The following is a 14,457-nucleotide window of genomic DNA, read 5'->3' as shown; positions in this document are numbered from 1 at the left end:
CGGGACACAGCGGCTGCTGCGCTCCCCCCGCACCGCCCCCGCCCCGGAGGATGCCCGGGAGGCCGGGCTGGCCCCCGCCCGCCCCGGGTCAGCGGCTGCCCGCAGAGCGGGGGTTGTCCGGGGAGCGCTGGGCTGTCCGGGGAGAGCTGGGCTGTCCGGGAGAGCTGGGCTGTCAGGGAGAGCTGGGCTGTCCGGGAGAGCTGGGCTGTCCGGGGAGAGCTGGGCTGTCCGGGGAGAGCTGGGCTGTCCGGGGAGAGCTGGGCTGACAGGGAGAGCTGGGCTGTCCGGGGAGAACTGGGCTGTCCGGGGATAGCGGGACTGCCCGGGGAGAGCTGGGCTGACAGGGGAGAGCTGGGCTGTCCGGGGAGAGCTGGGCTGACAGGGGAGAGCTGGGCTGTCCGGGGAGAGCTGGGCTGACAGGGGAGAGCTGGGCTGACAGGGGAGAGCTGGGCTGTCAGGGAGAGCTGGGCTATCCGGGAAGAGCTGGGCTGTCCGGGAAGAGCTGGGCTGACAGGGGAGAGCTGGGCTGACAGGGGAGAGCTGGGCTGTCCGGGGAGAGCTGGGCTGTCCGGGGAGAGCTGGGCTGACAGGGGAGAGCTGGGCTGACAGGGGAGAGCTGGGCTGTCAGGGAGAGCTGGGCTGACAGGGGAGAGCTGGGCTGTCCGGGGAGGGCTGGGCTGACAGGGGAGCGCTGGGCTGTCCGGGGAGAGCTGGGCTGTCCGGGGAGGGCTGGGCTGACAGGGGAGAGCTGGGCTGTCCGGGGAGAGCTGGGCTGTCAGGGAGAGCTGGGCTGACAGGGGAGCGCTGGGCTGTCCGGGGAGAGCTGGGCTGACAGGGGAGAGCTGGGCTGTCAGGGGAGAGCTGGGCTGTCAGGGAGAGCTGGGCTGACAGGGGAGCGCTGGGCTGTCCGGGGAGCGCTGGGCTGACAGGGGAGAGCTGGGCTGTCAGGGAGAGCTGGGCTGACAGGGGAGAGCTGGGCTGTCCGGGGAGCGCTGGGCTGTCCGGGGAGAGCTGGGCTGTCCGGGGAGAGCTGGGCTGACAGGGGAGAGCTGGGCTGACAGGGGAGAGCTGGGCTGACAGGGGAGAGCTGGGCTGTCAGGGAGAGCTGGGCTATCCGGGAAGAGCTGGGCTGTCCGGGAAGAGCTGGGCTGTCCGGGAAGAGCTGGGCTGTCCGGGAAGAGCTGGGCTGACAGGGGAGAGCTGGGCTGTCAGGGGAGAGCTGGGCTGACAGGGGAGAGCTGGGCTGTCAGGGGAGAGCTGGGCTGTCAGGGGAGAGCTGGGCTGTCCTGGAAGAGCTGGGCTGTCAGGGAGAGCTGGGCTGTCAGGGAGAGCTGGGCTGACAGGGGAGAGCGGGGCTGTCCGGGAAGAGCTGGGCTGACAGGGGAGAGCTGGGCTGTCCTGGAAGAGCTGGGCTGTCAGGGAGAGCTGGGCTGACAGGGGAGAGCGGGGCTGTCCGGGAAGAGCTGGGCTGACAGGGGAGAGCTGGGCTGTCCGGGAAGAGCTGGGCTGACAGGGGAGAGCTGGGCTGCCCGGGGATAGCGGGACTGTCGGGGAGAGCGGGACTGTCCGGGGATCCCCCGGCTGTCCCCGGATCCCTGGGCTGTCCCCGGATCCCTGGGCTGTCCCGGGATCCCCCGGCTGTCCCCGGATCCCTGGGCTGTCCCCGGATCCCTGGGCTGTCCCGGGATCCCCCGGCTGTCCCCGGATCCCTGGGCTGTCCCCGGATCCCCCGGGGGTCCGGAGGGGCAGGCTCCGGACCGCGGAGCCGCTTCCACCGCCCCCGCCCCGCCGGCTCCGTCCGTTCCGCCGGTTTTAGAGCCAAACGAGGGCTTTTCGGGGCTCGGGGCGGGAAGGTGGGAGCCTGGATGCTGTTTGCCCTCTGTGCCTTACTGTGCCGTGACCTCCCCGAGTCAAACTTCAGGAAGTTATCGGCGGTAACGCACACAAGTGAAACCACAAGGGAGCTCATAAAGCTCCCGGAGTCCTCGTTCAAATAATTCCAGCGACATGCTCCATCTAATGTGTGAGTAAAAGATGAATTCAAACCACCCCAGTCTGTTTCCTCTAAATTAATTGTTTTGTGCAAGATAGGTGTTGAATCTGACTTTACCTAAGGCAAGAAAGCAACTTTGCAGAATCAGCTTTGCAGTAGTCATAAAAACATAGTTTATCGAGACACAATAGGTTCTTTTACTTCTCTCCCTTGGCCATAGGCTTGGATTAGGTGTCATATGAATTTCTAAGACAAGTGTGTAATCTATGGGTGTTTGAGGCTGTGTGAAATTGTCTAAGGAAGCATTAAGTGTTCTCTGCAAGAGGGATGTTAGTTCCTTACTCTCCAAAGAGGGCAATTCTACTTCCTTAGCCAAAAAGTCAAAACTGAATAAGACTAATCTCAAAATCTTAACAAAAGAAGCTATGCAATTCCAGAATGTTAACTGTAATTTTTTCATAGATTTTTATTACCAAGCATCTGTTTTTACCAGATAGAATGTGATAAAGGGATTTTGTGACACATCTCAGCCAGGCCTAAGCAGTTCTGAAAGACCTGAGAAATGTTGTGCTCTGACCAAAGCCTGCACTGGCAAGTGGTATGCTAAGCACATAATATGAATTTTTTCTGACTCCGTTTTCCCAGAAATCACGTGAACTTTGCAGAACTGAAACCCCAGTTTTAAAATGACATATCAGGCTGCCAAATCCAAAGTGGTCAGGCAGTTATAACAATATCATCACTTCAGAAGAGAGACAATGGTGTTCTCTCTGCTTGTGGCCCCTGTAGTCCCCATGGCTGATAGTGCACAAAGTGCAGGAAGGTCTGTAGGAGACGGTTCAGTGACAATTAACTCATAAAGTAAGTTCTTCCCCATATTTCTTTCAGTAAGCTTGTGGATTTTCCTTGATAGGCTCCACTGGTTGGTCTTTATTTTCACCATCCTGTAAGTGTGAATGCAAGGTATTCACAGCTGAACTGTGAACTATTTTACTATATACAAATACAAGATAAGTTCCTGAATTTAAATTTTTTCCCCCCTTTCCTTGTGATTTTAGTTTCATTAACTAAGAAAATATCATGTTGGGAAAACCAGCTAGTTATCCTAAGCAGTTTATGCAGTAACACTGCAATCTCTGCTTGCTCTGGGTATTGAAGATACATAGCCTCAGTAAGTGTAACAGTCACTTCAAGAGTGGAACAATGGAATAGTTAATTTAAAGGTTTAAAACTTAAAGACTGCTTTTTTTCAGTAGTTTTTTGGTGTAAACTTCTTCTTCTCTTCATATATGACAATGATTCACCAAGAATGAATAAGGAAATAAGGTGAGTGCAGACTCAGAGGCTCTAGAAGGTGTCCTTGCTGCTGATTTTGTAATAGTTTGAACTACATAAGGAGTGTCAAAGACAAGTAAATGTCAAGCTTCCTTTCAGCAAGCCTTGGCAGCCTAATCAGGGTGAATAAATAGGACAAGCCAAGTTGAGTGGGCAGCACTAAAAGACAGTAAAAGCTCGTACTCCCAGTGTTTCAGAAGGTGGTAGATTTTCTCCCAGCATGAATGCAAGCATGAAATCACTCCTTGCAAATTTTCTGGCCCTTGAGCATTTCCACGAGAGGCATGATTAAGATAATAAAAGTGCCTCCGCAAAGAAGAGATGAAACAGAGTGTTCCCTGAATGGGATGGGAGGGAAGGACAGAAGACAAAGTGAAATGAGGAGGGCTGACAGGAGGTGAAAAGAACAGCAAGGGACTTGAATTCCCTTAGGTTGGTGGAGTGAGCTGGATTTCACTTCTTCCCTAGGCAGTTTTCCCAATGCCAATGACCTTAAGCTGAATGACTTTATTCCACAGGAATTTAGTTCTGTAAACAGGACCCTATTGAAATCCAAATTTAGGATTTCCTCCATGGTTACAGTTAAGGGGTCATGGACCTCTATTCCTCCTGAACTGTTTTCCTCGTGCTTATTTTTCCATTCTATAAGGAAAATCACAGTTTTTGAAAGCACTGTATCTCATAAACTGATAGCCAACTTCTGGAGTGCTCTGAGCTGTGTGAATTTCTAAGATATCAAATCTAAATCTTTTAAGGGTGTGTGTACATTTTGAAAGCCTTTACACTAAATCTTCAGGTGGGATGATTAGAAAGTGTGTGTAAAATATCAGGAGACAGAAATACTTCAGGAACCTAATTGCCAGCCTTTGCCTTGACACCATGTATTGCAGCAGGGAACTTGATAAAAATGGTTCTGTACTAAGTACAATTTATCCAACAGCATAGGATTACTGTAAGACAAAAGCAGCAAGCTCCCACTGTACCTGAGAGTTCTGTGGATGATATTTTTGAGGCAACTAGGGATAAAAGACCATCCTCCAGCTATTCCCAAGGCCTGATCACTCAAACTTTTGACTATCTTTTTCTTTTTTGCTGCCAAATGGAGATAGTTCTGGCACTGAAAGGATGGTGGCATGCTTTGGGTGCCATGGTGAAGAGAGAAGGAATCCTTCATGGTAAAAATTGCTGATAAAAGGTGGTGTGCAGCAGGTGTGACTGAATCTTTCCAAAACAACCACAATATCCTCAGTGCCACCAAACACTCCCAGTACTGTGCACACCTGTTATTTCTGGATGTAACTTCTCATTAGAACTTAAAAATGAGATAATTTGATCTGAAAAGAGCAGAAGCTGTTACAATAATTAAAGAAATTATATATTTCCTGGATTTTGTTGGAATAGCAGTGACTGTAGTCTTCTCATAGCTTCCCAAATTCACAGGGCAAATGCTGTCATAACATTTAGAGAATGTTTGAGATGAACACTGAAAACAAAGAGGTAAAAGGGCTGGGACAAGGAAACCAGCTAGCACAAAGTGTCAGCTGTGAAGAAATATGTGCCATCCAATCACACACACCAGCTCCTGAAAAAAAAAGCCTTTGTAACTTGGTGTCTGAGCATCCAGTTCAGCTCTTCTTTCTTTTACCTCCTCTGCAGATGCTGCTAAAATGTAAATTTTCCTGGACAGCTGTGCTGTGGGCCCAGTGCATGACCTGCAGCATATAGGAATTATTTAACCTGTAAGTTGCTCGCTAATTTCCTGGTGGCAGCCCCCACTACACCTAATCTAGAGCTATCTATAGGCAGCAAAGAGACTAGCAGAGATACAATGGTGCCTTATCGCTAAACCTGCACTGGTGGCCATCTAAAGCACATGAAAAATACCCCATTTGTGTCTTCTGCAAAGCCCCATCTGCTGCTGGGAACACAGGACAGGTTATATATACTCCTCTTTACCAGATGAGCTACCTGGAGTTGGTCTGAGCATCAGCATTCCCTTCTCAACCCCAAATCTTTTTTGTTCACCTGGTTGGTGTTACATAGTTTTCTTCTTCAGTATTGTCCCATTGTCTTTATTGATCACTTTGTGTTACTGCTTGCAGATTTCTACTCTAATTACACTTGCTTCTCCTGTAAATTCTTTAAGGTTACTTCTGATGACAAAATGCTTCATTTTATGTTCAGTTCTAAGTATCAGATATCAGGGAGGGTTAATCTGTCCAGAACAGGGTAGTGTGGCTTCTATCCACAGAAATAACAAGAATAAGGCTTCTACAGCCCAGTACATAAGGTTCTGGTTGAAACTGGCTAATTAGTTCACAAGAATTTGGGAGGAAAAAGGCTGAGAGAGAGAGAGAGGAACAGAGAAGCAAACCAAGTGATTGCATAGCCCTCCATCCTTTTCTAAACCAGGCTCAAGGGAAATTCTCTTCCCACCTGCAAGGCTGCAAACAGCAGTGACACAAAGTACTGTGCTGTGCCGCATAAGTGACACCACTTGCTGTGGGTGCAATCTAAAAGCTACCTTATGGATGAGGTGACTGTCTGTCAGACCTTTGCCAGCTAATCTGACAGTACCATGTTCCATAATATTTAATTTTTTAATCTCTTCAGCATTTTTTCAGTTCTTTGAAAGAACATTGCCTGCTTTTCTCTCTGTGCCTTGCTACATAATGAAGTTGTTTGAAAGTCCATAAGCCTTTCTGTGTTTCCTGTGTGGTTTGTGTACAGGGTTCTGCTAGCACACAACTGCCCTGCATGAAATTGTGTGCCAAGTGTAGAGACGGGCTTAGATTCCTCCACGCAACTGAAGCTGGGGGTTTGCTGCATTTACCTTATAATTCTGGACTACTACACTGAATTCCTGTCTCCTTCAAATGGTGACTTAATTTGTACCTGTCCTATGTCTAAGTAGTTCACTGAAGCAATCAGTAATGTAGATGTAAAATTGACCATTGAGTTTAAAGACATGTAGCTGTATTTTCACTGTTTTATTTTACACACTTGCAGCTTTTCAGATCTCTAAGATTTCAGTCCTGAACTCTTCTTCTAAGTATCTTGAAAAATTGAAGAGAAATTAGTTGTGCACCAGTCCTCAAAACTAGTGCTTTCTGTGTGTTGGGGGCACGCATATTGTCTCACTGCTACTGAATTTTTGTGAGGGGTGCTCCTGAACACCCTTTTGTTGGGAAAATCAGTAATTTCTTAAATGCTATCTGCCCCTGAGTGGACACTTTTAGACTTGTTAATGCACTTGTGTTTAAGCACCCAGGACTTCTCAGTGCAAACAGAAACACTATCAGATCTTAGGCATCCGTATATTTAAGAATTGCTGGTTAGAAAGTGGTGTGAAACTACTTTCACAAGTCCGGATACCTATATTACTCACAAATGTGACTATGCACTCTCTCAGCGTTCTCAATATGGCCACTTTATTCTTATTTTTGCCGCAAGTAAGGTCATCATGATGAGTATTATCCTTCCTTAGGAAGAAAGAGAGGTATGGGACAGATCATTGCCATTACCTGCTGCTGTTCAGTCTATCACCCGGGGAAGAGAACACCAGCTCTCATCAGTGCTATTGCTGCATCTGGTTGTGGATGCACACACATTGCTCTGTGCTGAGGGTACATTTTGGGGCTATCCCCTGGGGTTGGAACAGGGAAGTCATCCAGGCTGCTTCATGCACGAGTCCTCCAGGAAGTGCTGCAGGCAAGAGCAGACCCACCTGACTTGTTAGATTAATGGCTGGACTCGATGATCTTAGAAACCTTTCTAACCCAAGTGATTCTGTGGTTCTACGACCACAGAGCAACAGGGTGAAGCTGCTGGACCTAGGGCACAGAAATTCATCCTAGAAATTGATGAGTCATTATTTGTAGTTTGCTCACTACAGGCTGCTGGGGCTTTCCATCTCTTTCACCTGTGTCACCTGTAAGCAGCCTTTTTTTCCATGTGGAAGTTGATTTGTTTTGCTTCATGCGCTGCGGAGGGGTTTGGGTGGGGAGACGAGAGCGCTGGATCAGCCCGTGCTGATGAGCACAAAGCCTGTGTCCTCTCAGTGATGCACTCTGCTGTCTCAGCTGGAACTGACTATTTTTTCCTATGCTTTCCCACACGAGGAGAGTGTGGGAGGACCAAATGTCACCACTGTGCCTCGTAGCTTTTGTTGGTGACCTTTTTACAACCCTGCACACACGCCTGGCTATACAGGATATGGTTGCTTCTCGAAACTTGAGCAGGAAGTTGAGGGTATAAGAAAAGAAAGAAATAACAATACAAATAAAATCTAACAAATATGATAGTGCTTCTTCTTTCGGTGTAATTAATGTGGAAATGTACGTGCATAAAGAGTTTAATGCTGGACTGCAACCCAAGACTGATGCACCAATTTGGAATTGTAGAACCAGAAAGAGCCAGCACAACCTGTGACAAAGCAACATCTAAAATGAGAACTCTTGATTCAAGACAAAACCCTTCTGTATTTGCATAGGCTTACACCAGTCTCTTTTCCCCGTTCCTTTTCCCTTCTCTTCCTCAAATCCAATCCTTGTGCACTGCTGGAGGGCAGGGTGGGGGATGACATAAAGCCTCCAGCACAAAGCTTTTTTATTCTTGTGTGATTCACTGGATGATCTGGTCCATCTGTCAGTCATCTGTCAGATCTGTAAATGGGAAGAAGCTTACACAGTGCCCAGTGGAGCCGCTTGGGCTGCTCATCAAGATCCCCCCTCCATCCTTGCAGCTTTTTTGCCATCTTCTGCAGCTCTCTGCCTCAACCCCACTTCTGCAAGTTTGTATGTGCAAAACCAACCTCTCAGGGCAGATCAGTTCAAGTGCTCAGGTGCTGGGCACCAGCAGTGACTGGGTTGTCTTTCAGTGACCTGCTACAGTAGAGAAGTGGTGCTTCCCTGTGTTTTATGGGGGATGAATTGATCTAATAGCTGTTTTCTCACAACTCATGGAGTCAGGGACCCATTTCCAGATGCCAATCAGCAAGATGGGAAATTTTATGATCAGAACAGACTATTAGTCAAAATTACTGCTTTGGGAGTGTTGAAAAATGGCTTTATGAAGGGGAACAGATACAGAACTGTAAATGCACTAAGTTTGGTTTGACAGAAACATTTGTGACTGAATGACTGTGGTTTCTCCAGAGACCTGGTGGGTGTGACCCAGGATGTGATGTTCAGGAGCCACTCAACATCAAAAGAGGCCAAGAGAACAAATTGATTCAAGGACAAGTTCAAAGCACGAGAGTAGCCTATTCCAAAAGGCAGGAAGTCAAAGCTGTGGCAGGAGTCCAGCTTGGCCAAATTGGGAATTCCTGACCAAGCTCAAATTTTGGAAGAAAGAATAAGGGGAGGGCAGAAGCAGGGATGGACTACCTGGGAGGAATGTAGAAGCATTTCCCAGACTGTTAAATTATGTGGTAAAGCTTACCGGCCACCCGCAAGGGAGCTTGGAGAGACAATGGCAGGGTGGGGAAACCAAGTAATACTCTTCCTGGGATATACTGTGGGATGCAGGAGAAAAGCAGTTCATGACTACAGAAGACTTAGATGTTTAGGGGGGAAAGCAAAGGTGGGACAAGAAGGATTTACATGGATTGTGAGGAGCAAGAGTGGTAAAATAGACAGGTAAGAGACTTAAAAGGGCAACTGCATATGAATAGTTGGGTGGTCAGTTTGCTTGGCTGTGCTCTGTGCCTGATTGGGCCAGTCTGTCCTGACTTCTCCAGCTCCTTCCCAGCTCTTCCCTGGGCGATGATTTTCCAGTCAGTGTGCCTGGCTGTGTAGGGGGTGTGAGTACAGCAGTGGGTCCGTGTCCCTGGTGCTGGTGGCTGCAGTGAATGTGGGTGTGGGAGTGATGGTGTGAGCTGCTGAGCAGGTGACATGACTCGGGAGCAAGGGGGTGGAAGTGTCTCTAAGGGTCCATTCTGGCTGTAGCAACACCTGGATGTCTCTAGAGTAAGGAGCTTGGGACCAGGGGAGTCCTAGCTGACCCTATGTGTGTGACAGACAAGCAGGGAAGAAACTGAGAAAGCCAAACCTGAATCAAAGTTAAAATTGGTTAGGTGTGGAAGAGCACCAGCACGGGCTTCCACAGACACACATAAAACTGAACAAACATCAAGAAAAAGATGGCACTACTGCTGAACAGGGTAGGTGCTCCAGTCTCAAAGAACACTGATAAAGCAGAGGTGACTCAAAAATTTAACATTCTCTTCACTGGCAAGGTCTGTTCTTGTGTCTCATAGGGTCTTTGTGCCTACAACACTCGCATAGGAGTTTTGGGCAGAAAATGACTACCCATGGAAAAAATTGAGTTATGGACCATTTAAGCATGCTCGTTGAACACAAATCCCAGATGAGATACATCTGAGGGCCGTAAATTAAGATGGCTTACATCACTGCAAAGCTACTCTTGTCTTTGAGAAGTGCCTCAACTTATGATTCTCTGAAGCTATCATTTTGTGATAATAATTTGCAGAATTTTTTCTAGTGACCAACTAGTGGAACTAAAGAAATGTATCAGACTGGACCCCAAAGATAGTGGGATTTACGGAATTGAAGACAGATGGAAAACTAGTTAATGTTTCCTTGAAGAAAGTAGCTGAAATCAATTACATATAAGAGAAACCTCCAGGTAGCTTAAGATTGACTGTGAATGCAACATGTTGTGGAATAGTATTTGTGCTGCTTAAATTAGAATTTTAAGTGCTCTTGATAAAACACGTTAGGCATCAGGTTTTAAAATAAGTGCATCCATTATGACTGCTAAAATTCTATGGATGGCTAAGGATATTATAAAAATAAAGCTGTCTTTCCAGTTAGGCATTAGTGCCGTGAAATAAAAAAGCAGACAATAATATGTGTGACAGGCCCTCCCAGAATTAAGACATTTAGTCATTGCTATTCTTGGAAAACTTAAAACATCACTGAATGAGGTAGGGATGTCTGCAGGTTATTTGGCCTCAGCAATTGCTCAAGTCATGCTTAAGTATAAGTTAGATTTGTTTACTCAGGGTGTTCTTCAGTTTTTTTCTTCCACCTCTATGGATGAAGAGTCAAGAATCTCTTTGGGAAGCCACTCTCATGGTGATTTTTTTAATGTTTAATCAGAATTTCCCTTGCTTCACTGTTTGACCATTGTGCTTTGTCTTTTCACTGTGCATCCCTGGAAAAGAATGCAGTTTCATCGTCTTGACAACACTCTATAGATAGTAGAAGAAATTATCCTTTCTGGATAATTTTCTGATATTCTTTTGGAACATTTGTTGCTGTAGCATACAGAAGTGTCTCATGGAGAGCTGTGGTGTTCAGACTTTTATAAGATTCTGACACCTACCACATGATTTTGTAAAGATTTTTAAGAAATGCTTCCTCTTAGATGAATTTTTTTGGAAGAAATTGATCAGATTAAGGGAAGCTGATGTAAAGAGTTACAGCATGGCTGTGTCAGGATAATTTAGTTTGGTTTTTTTCCCCAAAAGTTTTTTCCATTAGGGATTTGGTAAAGCAGAAGTTGTGGACTTTTGAGTCCTTGAGTCCTGGAATGCAAACTCCATCTCACCTTATTTGTGCCCTTCCAAATGTCCTTAATTTCACATGGGAGATCACAACTGGAAGAAGAAAGGTAGCAAATTATATCTTCCCCTGTTTAAAAACATTGTGTTATAGCATTGAGGAGAAATCTTTCATCAGTAAGTGCTAAATTTTCCTGATGAGCAAACTAACTTAGAAAATCTATCTGATTGCCTGGTAAGTTATGTTTATCTTCTTATGGATGGTTATTCCTGTTTGTCTGTTTTTCTGTGAAGTTCTTGTTTAATTAATGGTTCAGGGATGTTTTGAAAAGCTTTTTAAATTTTATATACATATATATATGTGTGTGTGTGTGTGTGTGTGTGTGTGTGTGTGTTAATTTCTCTAAAAATCTTCCCAATCAGGAAACTCCTACCAGACATCCCATAGAAAATGACCTCAATTTTTTTTCTATAACATTGTTTCACGCTAGGCTATGGAGACAGCATAAGAGATAAGAGCTTTTCAAGGCCAATAACAGAGCTTAAAATTCCTGAATCAGTTTTTCCATTGGTGTTATGCTCTGCTGAAATGGCACTGGAGTGATGTATTTTAAATCATTTCTTCCTAGGATCATTCTCCACGCAGACATGCACAGCCTGGTTCCTCTCCCTTGTCTGTCTGAGCAGCCCTGGCCTCTCCACGTGTTGTCTGTGTGAGCTCGCTTGTCTCCAGCTGGAGCTCTGACAGCACTGACAGTGCTGTTCTCTGTGAGACAGGGTAACAGACATCAGTCACTGGTTTTTTTCTTTGTTTATTGTAAAAAAAGATCCCAAAGGGTCCAAAACATTCTCCCTTTTTGGACCAAGAGTCTTCCATTTCTGTGCTTGTTTCCCCTGCTGGCTCTGTTCAGTGTCATCCCATCTGCTCCTTCCCCTTCTCTTGGAGAGCCTGGTGCTTCTACAGGTGCATCCTGAGCTTTGCTGTTCCTGAAGAATTTCCTGCTGCCACCAGTGCTGCTTCTTGTATTTTGCAATTCCCAATTTCTTTTTTCTTTAGCCAAAGTGGTGGGTTTGTAACAAAGCAAAGTCACAGCTGGAGTTTGCACATTGATTTTGTCAAGGAACAAGGCAACATGCCAAGAGACCTACATACGAACATGCTGCCCTGGGGGGGACAGAGGAGGAGTAGCTCCAGAACAGTTTGGGGAAAGACGTTGCTTCATTCTTCTGTATCGCCTTCACCACTTTTTGTTACACCTTTCTATTGAGACGTGTCAGAAAATTATGTCCTAGGCAAACTAGAAAAACACACTCCAAAGTGTACTGTTTAAAGCACTGCTCTGCAGAGTGGGAGACCCATGCTTAATGACTCGTTCATTCTACCTGAACTGGGATATGAAGAAAGTATTTTTCACTCAAGACATATTTAATTCATATATATAAAAAATAATTAAACAGCTGTTTAAAGAGTTGAGTTTGCAAGTAAGTGAGAGCTGTACCAAAATATGTCTTATCAGAGAGGGATCTTACCGTGATTTCTGAGGAGGCTGCTGTACTTTTCTTGTGCAAAGCATTTATCAAGGTTTCATCTAGTGCAGAGGAAAAGCACATCCAGTAATCCCACCAGCTTTCATGAAACTGAGTGCTTGTTTTCTAGCCAGTACTAATTGCTATGCTGCTCACACATTCTGAAGGGAAATACCCATAAGGCTCCCATCCCCTGAGGCAGCCAAGGAAACAAAGTTGATACAGAATTAGGCTGCCCGACTCCAAGAATGCGTAAATAGCATAATTACTCCTGAAAGAACTATACAGGGTAGGTATGCCACTTGGAAAGGCTTAATGTGATAGGTCAAAGGTCAAAAAACCAAGAAACTTGACAAAGATCCTCTCTAGTTAACAATTATGTAAAATATGCTTTTGTATACATGTAGAAATATTTGTCTGTGATTTGACGCTGCATTTTACAAGACCATTCATTATGATTACTGTCCTTAACTACTTTGCAAGTGGTACATGTCAAGTGATGTATGTCATATAACCCCATGCTAATGTGCAGTGGTGACAGAAAGTTCTGGGTGAAAGCCCGGAGCATACATTCTGAGTTGTGGAAATACCAGCTCTGGATTTTCTGGTACCTTTCATCAAAGCAAAGGGATAAGTAAAAATGAAGCTCAACACAGGCCAGCATGTCCTACAGTTGGAATTTGGTATCAGAAGATTGAAATTTCCCTGAGATACTTATTTCTTAATTTGATTCTTTGCTCGCTGCTCTTCAAAATGGCACAAAGTGACCTAGGAGCTTTTCCACATCTGTACCTTGACACAGTGTAGCAGATAAAGTGCTGGTCATTTCTTTGGCACTCTAGACTTTACCTGCTGCAAATAGGGAAAAAACCCCATCTTCCTGCAGTTTGGTAATCCAGAATTTACCACAGACTTGATTTATAATTCTGGTTTCTGCCTACAATGCTTAGATTCTCTGTTAATTATTTATCAAAGCATTCATGCCTGATGCCAGACCATATCAAGTCTAATGACTGAGAGGTGCTCAGACAAACGCAGTTACTGGGTTAAAAATATTTCTTTGTTAAGTATTGTAACAAAGGGCATAAGATACTCCAGACATACTGGAGGAATTCTGGAGGATCATCGCTGTCTACACTTACGGAATTTCCCACACTTACTGCTTCCACAGCCCACTGGTACTCCTAGTCAAATGGTCACAAGTGAGAGACCACTTACTTCACAGCACTGCCCGCTGCTGGAAGGAAACGTGTACTCTCATTTCCACCTTTGTTTTCCTCTTACAGAATTTCCAACAGCATCCTTTTCTGCTCACATATTTTGCTAAAAATACGAAGTAACTCATGTGAAGGGAGATAAGGTTCACCTTGGCTGTGGCTGCAGAGAAAGGGAGAAGGCAGGAGGAGGGGAGCTGCCTGGCAGCACGGCCACTCTGGCACGGTGTGAGGGGACATACGTGCCACACTCCCAGGCTCCAATTTCCTGCACCAGTCTCCCTGCCAGCCTGCACTGGAACTGTGCTGCTGCCGCAAGGGAATGAGGATCCCTGAGCTTGCCTTCATAATTCTCAGGAAGCTAGGAAATCAGATGCCTGCAGATTATAAACAAATTTTGACAGATTATATTCTTTGCTTCTTACATAAAATTGCATGTAAATTTAGACTGCGCAGAAGCTGGAATTAGGAAAAACCAGAAAATAAAAAAAAAACCCCAACTTGTGAAGTGTTTGAGCCACCCTGACATTTGGCTAAATTAAGATACTGTGCCCCATACTGAGCTATTTTAAACCAAACTTGTTGCTCTGCTAAAAGCACTCTTCTTCCACTTCACACTATTGTTGAAGCAAAATACATCAGAATTACTTCTAGGTAATTCAGTTGAGAATAACACTATCAAAAGAGTTAGCTTTCCTAGAACAAAAAGTATTATTCAAATTCTTGAGGTTTCATGTCACATTTCACTACATTTAAGATTGCTGATTGAAAACATGTCAGCTGAATATCACATCAAGACTAATATGACAAAAATAAACACCGGCAGTATAAAAAGGGCAGAGAGGTGATCAAGTTGTCCT

Source organism: Hirundo rustica, chromosome 5 (genome assembly GCF_015227805.2).
Source record: "Hirundo rustica isolate bHirRus1 chromosome 5, bHirRus1.pri.v3, whole genome shotgun sequence".
Classification (NCBI taxonomy): Eukaryota; Metazoa; Chordata; class Aves; order Passeriformes; family Hirundinidae; genus Hirundo; species Hirundo rustica.
This window is presented reverse-complemented; position numbering follows the sequence as displayed.